The sequence below is a fragment of the Saccopteryx bilineata genome, chromosome 12 (genome assembly GCF_036850765.1).
Source record: "Saccopteryx bilineata isolate mSacBil1 chromosome 12, mSacBil1_pri_phased_curated, whole genome shotgun sequence".
Lineage (NCBI taxonomy): Eukaryota > Metazoa > Chordata > Mammalia > Chiroptera > Emballonuridae > Saccopteryx > Saccopteryx bilineata.
In genome coordinates, this window is record NC_089501.1 from 16143800 (window position 1) to 16151731 (window position 7932).

Here is a 7932-nt window from a genome sequence, read left to right on the forward strand (position 1 = left end):
GGCTTTGCGAATGCAATTGTAAATAAGTTTGTCAAGGTCCTTACAGCCACAGGAAACAGAAATGTCTGAGAGATGTGACTTTATGTAAAGAAGGAGAACAGGACAAAAAGGGAGCTTATAACAAACAACTTTGAGCTTTCATTAAGGCTGCCCAAGGAGCAATGAGGCTAGACTCCAAGAAGAAATCTAAGGGCAAAGCCAGAAGCAGGGGAGAAGGATGCAGCAAAATAAATAAATAAATAAATAAATAAATAAATAAATTACCATAGTCCAGTCTAACCAGGGCTTTAGTATAAATAAAGAAGTGAGTACAAAATCTGCTGGCTGCGTTGAAAGAGGAAAGATAAACAGTATTATTTGGGAGCAGCAAATCCTTGTCCTAGAGGAGATGCTTGGAGCTTGGGAATTTGTTAGATGGATAAGGGAGTAAGATTCAACCTGTGCATCATTGGAAGGTTGTGACACCGCAGAGGTAACATGACCTAGTTTCACTTAAAGTGGACTGCTGGTGTGAACTGGTATAAGGGAGTCATGCTGGTAGAATCCTGCCTATCTGTCCACATGCCAGGAACCGTGACATTGGTAAAGCGTTTAAGACTTGGGAAGAGTGAGAGGCAGTGTGCCTGAGCTGGTCCGGCCTGGGAGCTGCCTGCGGCTAACTTGAGGCATTTGACAAAACGCTATCACTGCAGATTGGCCATTAGCCCTTGCCTGCATGCCATGCTAGCTGAAAAATGGGCACAGTTACAGGACAGAGAAATGGACTTTATTGTTCTAGGCAGCACTGCACTTGGCCATGGACATGAAAACAGACGGAGGGCTAAAAGCTTTTCAAAATATTTGTGAAGCACCTAAACAAATAAATTGTGTTATATAAAAGTAGATTGTGTTGGTATTATATAAGTGGAGTTTAGGGTTTCTTCTTTATTTTTTTTTAAACATGAGAAATAAACAGGGAACATTAATTTTCCCTTTAAGAAAGATAGTTAATAAAATTGTTAATAATCTGTTCTGGACTGATAAAGCAGACAATCAAGATATTAAGAGATATTTTTATTTTGCAAATAAAAAATGTACATCTAGTGTTGATATTTATTTTTATGAACAAATACAGAGAAGATTTGGAGAAGAAAGATTCATGAAAACAACCTAAATTCTCTAAGGCAGATTTTTTTTGAAGGAGTTTATCTTCTTTAGAGAGAGTTGTTATTTCAAAGGATTGCAATTTTCTCCAGGGTGCCCTGTTTTGAGAACATGGATTTACTTGGCTGTTATATGCAATTGCTTGCTTTCTACAGCTGAGTAACAGCATTTTTCTTGTACGCAAAAAGGAGGCACATGGGTTTGTGAAATGGTGTTTTGTTGTTTGATTAGCCATATGAAAGCTGCCTTGTCATGAGACATCTTAATTGGAATTATTCTTTAGCAGACTTTGGTGATGTCTTTTAGGCAACACTACTATTTAAGGCTCTGCTGTGCCCTTGCCTAACATGCTTATTTACACATCTGATCTAAACAGGAAAACATAGGAGACTCTGCCCACAGCCTTGAATTTCCTCTAATCCAGGTACAAGGGAAGGAGAGATGCAAGCAGTTGGGGCTCACAGAAATGAGAGTGGGAATGAAGGAAAGCCCTATAGGTCTGAGTCAAAGGGAGGCAGCCTTGCGTTCCCTCTTAGCACTGACACTATGTGTGGGCTTAACAAAAACAGAGGGAGACTGACCAGGTGGTCGCACAGGGGATAGAGCATTGGAATGGGACTCAGAGGACCCATATTTGAAACCCTGAGGTCCCCTGCTTGAACGTGCACTCATCTGGTTTGAGCAAGGCTCACCAGCTTGAGCCCAAGGTTGCTGGTTTGAGCAAGGGGTCACTCGGTCTGCTGTAGCTCCCCGGTAAAGGCACATATGAGAAAGCAATCAATGAACAACTAAGGAGCCACAATGAAGAATTAATGTTTCTCATTGCTCTCCCTTCCTATCTGTCTGTTTCTATCTGTCCCTCTGTCTCTCTCTCTGTCACACACACGCACACACATACACACAAAAAACCAAAACCAAAAAAAACCAGAGGGAGAGCTAGTTTGTGGCACTGGTTTTGAGTGGGAGTCTCCTCTGTGAGTGTTAAGGGAATTGATGGATAATTATCTAGCCTGTGAAAAGATGCTACTACTAAGGCACTTTTGAATCCACACATATTCGGGTACAGCTCAGCACACAGTCATATCACTGTTGCAAGCTGTGACTGTTCATGGACTAAAGGATGCAAAAGGCTGCTTCTCTTCACATGTGGATTAGTAGCTCTGACCAGTTGGTAAAGCTTTGCAAAGAGAGGACCTGCAAATCTAGAGTAGAGAGAATGGAAGAAGTCAGTTTGAATAATAAAGTGATCTTTCAGAGGTTAAGCTGAGGGTGGTGGGACAGGAAGCAGGGGAGGGTCCTCATTCTGGGTAGGAGCAGGCTGGGGACTAGTGGAGTCAATCATACGTGGCAGTAGAAAAATGAAGAGAGTGGTACTTTTCATTCACTAAAACACGTTTTTTAACATGTCATGGATTGAGATTTTCATTTTCTGTCTCTTATTAATGTCTTTCCTTCATATTTAACACGACTATACAATAATAAAAATCTAAAGCAGAAAGCAAAATCCAACAATTATAGTACCAGCAATGTCTTTGAAATTTTGTATCATTTTTTATACTCAGTGAAGACAAAGGAATTACCAGTTATGATTATTCTTGAAACATATATTTAGCTATTGTTCTCTGAGTCAGAGTTTTAAAAACAGGTACAAAAGTGGATGGATGCACATATACACACACCCTACAGAAAAACATACCCTGTATCTCTGTCTGTGAAAGTTAGCATTTGATTCTGACTAATTTTGGTCTCTTTAGAAAAGTTTGTTTCCTAAAACTCATTCATACAGAAAAAGGTATCTCTTATTAGAGAGATTTGATAGCACTAATTTTATTTTATTTTATTTTTAAGATTTTTTTTAAATTTTTTTATTTATTCATTTTAGAGAGGAGAGGGAGAGACAGAGAGAAAGAGAGAGAGAAGGGGGGAGGAGCTGGAAGCATCAATTCCCATATGTGCCTTGACCAGGCAAGCCCAGGGTTTCAAACCAGCGACCTCAGCATTTCCAGGTCGACACTTTCTCCACTGCGCCACCACAGGTCAGTGATAGCCCTAATTTTTTTTTTTTTTTTTTTTTTTTTCATTTTTTTTTTCTGAAGCTGGAAACAGGGAGAGACAGTCAGACTCCCGCATGCGCCCGACCGGGATCCACCCGGCACGCCCACCAGGGGGCGACGCTCTGCCCACCAGGGGGCGATGCTCTGCCCATCCTGGGCGTCGCCATGTTGCGACCAGAGCCACTCTAGCGCCTGGGGCAGAGGCCACAGAGCCATCCCCAGCGCCCGGGCCATCTTTGCTCCAATGGAGCCTTGGCTGCGGGAGGGGAAGAGAGAGACAGAGAGGAAAGCGTGGCGGAGGGGTGGAGAAGCAAATGGGCGCTTCTCCTGTGTGCCCTGGCCGGGAATCGAACCCGGGTCCTCCTCACGCTAGGCCGACGCTCTACCGCTGAGCCAACCGGCCAGGGCAGTGATAGCCCTAATTTTAGTGTGACATTCCTCTTAGGGCATTGATCCTACGTGTTGAAATTGGCACCAGAAGCCAACTCTGTACTGTAGCATTAGCCCATTTTTTCTTTTTAATTGGTTTGGTTGCTAACATTAAGGCCAGGATTGTCTAGTTTCATTCTAAATATTTGGTGCTTATCGAGGCAGTAAGAAAGGTAGGAGTCCTCTGTGGCTCATTTGTGAGGTTTCTGATGAAGCAGGATCAAAGCTTAAAGGTAGACATAACTGTTTTCTGAAGTGAACTCACCTTGAGAGGTGTGCCAAATACATGTTTGCACATGGATGGGAATTGAAGGGAATGTGTACTCTGGATATCTGAAGTTCTCTGAAGATTGTGTACACATTTTTTTTGGTGAGAAAGAGAGAGAGAGAGAGAGAGAGAGAGAGAGATAGATTAGTAGTGATAATGTGTTTTTTCTTCTTTTTTTTAAGTGAGAGGAGCAGAGATAGTAAGACAGACTCCTGCATATGCCCCAACTGGGATTCACCCAGCAATCCTTGTTTGGGACCAGTGCTCAAATATCAAGCTATTTTTAGTGCCTGAGGCTGACGGGACTCAGTGCCTGCATCACAGTTGAACCAATTAAGCCCCTGGATGCTGGAGGGGAAAAGGTAGAGAAGGGGGAGAGAAGGAGAAGCAGATGGTCACTTCTCTGTGCCCTGACCTGGAATTGAACCCAGGACATCCATATGCCAGGGTAATGCTCTATCAGTTGATCCATCAGCTAGGGCCAATAGTGGCAATGTTAAAAACTAAAAAGGAGAGTTATTTTATTTAATAAAAGTATCCCCCCAAAAGATTTTGGGGAATGTACAAAGTTGCACACACATAAAACTCTGTTTCCATCTGTTAAAGAAAAATAACATCCTTGACTTGCTCTGACTCTATCTTCAGAAGAGGAGGAGCTATATTAACCTTGATGTCTTTCTGATGGCTGGTCCTCCAGTGCCCACCTCTTTAGTTTGGCCAAGTGCTTGCAGTAATATGAATCTGTTCGAAAGCTTAGTGAAACAGTGTTTTTTTTATTTTTTTCCAGAGGAAATGCAGTTAAAATATGTATTGTTTGGTTCTGCTGTGTTTGTTTTTAGTATAAACATTCTTTCATGTACAGTAGGTGTCTTCTTGGTAAGCAAAGCTTTCTAACATGTGAACTGTCTTGATCTTTGGCCAGCTGTTCTGTTTACCTTGTGAGTGGTGAGTGTGCCAGGAGCTGCAAATGAACCAAAGCTGGGACTGGTCCCTGGTGGTGGGAGTACCAGCATCCCGCCTTCTATGTGATCCTTTTCACAGCACAATTCTTTTCCCTTAGAATAATTATATCCACTGATCCTTAAGCATACAGTTAAGTTACCAGTTAATGCACTAAATTGAAAAAGAAAAAGGATAGACACAGTAGAAGAAAGAAGGTAATTTTCCTGTTTTGAGAACCTCCTGTCCTGTGGTCAAATATTTTCATTTGTGCAGAGAGTAAAGTATCTTTCTTTCCTGAAATGTAAAAACCTGGTCAACTAGAAGAGTAAACAGTGGTGTCCTGCAGTAGGGTCTGTTTTTAGCTTCAAATGAAGCTAAGTTGGTTTTACCACATGTAAGAGTTCTTTTTACTTTTTTAAATCAAGTCTTTTTACTGCTCTTTGTACAAATTAGATAGCTTGTCAAGAGAGTAATAACAGGATATGCTTGCTTTAAACAAAATGGACCCCAAGGGATAGTCATATATGAAGATAACATTACCTCCACATTTCTCACCTGACCTTAAGTGACACATTCACTGGGCATTTAGTAGAAGAATTTTCTAGGCTGTTCAACAACTGGTTGATTTGATGTATTAGGAATGATAATTTAGTTCTTCATCTCAGTTCTGAACTTTTTTTGTTTAGCTCAGTAAGCTGGTTCCATTTTGTTTTCTTTTCTTACTCAACTGAGAAAATAGATTTGGAAAATTACTTGGTACTCTGGGCTATTTCAAAAATCAACAAAGAGAATTTTGTTTTCCTTTCTCATAAATGAAATATAAAATTTAGAAAGCAGAAGACTGATAACTGAATATGACCATAATTAATTAAAATATTCAGAACTGAGATTAAAATGTAGCTAAAGAGAAAAATTCTACAGATGCTTCAAATCTTTAAGGCTTTTGAATTAGCTGATTCTCCAGCAAATTTTTGTTACTGACAAAAGGAACTTATATGGTATTCTTTGCAAGGTTTGAAAATTTATTGAATTGCTACTAAAAGCTTCCAGAAGGTAAGGGAAACTTCCCAGAGGCAGTTAAGCTGCATTTGCTACTTAAATTTTCTAAAATTTTTCCATGTTTGATAGTGTTTCAAATGAAACTAAGGAAAACAAAATGTTAAAATAGACAATCATGGTCTTGCCTAGAATTAGTGCATGCTTGCAGAGTTTGAGAATAGCAGTTGAATATAGATGTCTCAGAATGTGGCTTATCTGCCAAATGACAGATGGTCCAAAGCCAGAAGAGAAAGGCTCAAGAAGATAGAGTTGAGGGTAAGGCTGATTCTCGAAAGAGCTGAACAGCTGCTTAGTGGTTATGTTAACAGTTATCATTAGTACAGCCTCTTTTTCATTCTGCCACATTAATTTGTTATTGTTTTACTTTTGTGATGACTCAACTAGGTTCTTTATTTGAAAGAATGATATCTGCATAAAGGTTCCCTGAGTGAAAATATTCTGAACAAATTAGACAGAACTAAATAGTTTCTTAGAGGGACACTGATGCTCTGTATCACATATTAGGTAGAAAATTTGAGAAGTTGATATTTGTTGTCCATAATACTGTTGAGGTATATCATCATGTTTTGCTATTAGAATTCAATTAAAAGGGGCTCCAGAGAGGCAAGTAAGACAAAAAAACTTCATCATGTGGAGCTCATGAGTTGTCAATATGACATCTTAAATTACTAAGTACTTATTTATTTGTTTGTATTAGGTCAACTTTTTTTACTTAAATGATAAAATACACCTTTTAAGTGTATTAATGGGCTTTGGCAAATGTAAATTCCTGTGTAAATGCCATGACAATCAAGTTATAGAACATGGCAATCATCTTCATTTCCTTATGTCTCTTTCCACTCAATCCAGCTCACCTTGGCCTTGGTTACTACCGATCTGTTTCTTAGATATTATTAGATTTGTCATTTTTAGAGTTTCTTTTTTTTTTTTTTTTTTTTGTATTTTTCTAAAGCTGGAAACAGGGAGAGACAGTCAGACAGACTCCCACATGTGCCCGACTGGGATCCACCCGGCATGCCCACCAGGGGGCGATGCTCTGCCCCTCCGGGGCGTTGCTCTGTTGCGACCAGAGCCACTCTAGCGCCTGGGGCAGAGGCCAAGGAGCCATCCCCAGTGCCTGGGCCATCTTTACTCCAATGGAGCCTTAGAGAGACAGAGAGGAAGGGGGGGGTGGAGAAGCAAATGGGCGCTTCTCCTATGTGCCCTGGCCGGGAATCGAACCCGGGTCCCCCGCATGCCAGGCCGACGCTCTATTGCTGAGCCAACCGGCCAGGGCCTAGAGTTTCTTATTAAATGGACTCACACAGTATATATGCTTTTGTTTGGAGTACCATTTGGTTAGTGGAGTGCTTTTAATATACAAGTTATTTTATTTCAATAGTTTATTTATTTTTATTGATGACAAGTATTCTGTGGTATAAATATGCTACAATTTACCTATTGTAGGGCATTTTAGTTGGTTTGGCATTCTGAATAAAGTGGTTTGAGTGTTTGTCTATAAGCTTTTGTATGGGCATATGCTTTCATTTCTATTAGATGAATACCTAGGAGTGGAATTGTTCTTTTTTTTTTTTTTCCACTGTGTGACCCACTTCATTGCCTGCAGCCTATGGGCAGAGGCCAGGCAATGGTTCAGGGCCATAGTTTGCTCTGGCATGGGGCACTATGAGAGACCCAGGGGACAGGCCTGTCATAAATCCAAACCTATGCATGGAATTGTTCTTTTATATGGTAAATGTTTTCTGAAGAGACTCTATCACATTTCCATAAGCAAGATATGAGCTTTCCAATTGTTCCACACCCTTGCCAAGACTTGGCGTTGTTAGTTTTTTGTTTATTTGTTTTGAGTTTGCCATTGTAATGACAATGTAGTGTAATCTTATGGCAGTATCATTTCTGTGGGAGGCTTTCCCTAAGGCCCTGGCAGGATTAGGTGGCTCTGACTGCACTGTTCATTCAGTAAAGACTATGAATAGATAGTAATAATATATCTTTAAGACAGTGGGTTAGTGCTGTGAATAGGACCTCATAAAAGGA

General features: G+C 40.4%; 1 non-coding gene across 1 annotated transcript; it reads right to left on the reverse strand.

Annotated features, from left to right (window-relative positions):
• Window positions 1-7472: 7472 nt before the first annotated feature.
• Window positions 7473-7605, reverse strand: LOC136316530 (small nucleolar RNA SNORA42/SNORA80 family). The gene has a single exon (XR_010727760.1). It is a non-coding gene; the product is annotated as a small nucleolar RNA SNORA42/SNORA80 family (small nucleolar RNA).
• Between the last annotated feature and the right edge of the window lie 327 nt (window positions 7606-7932).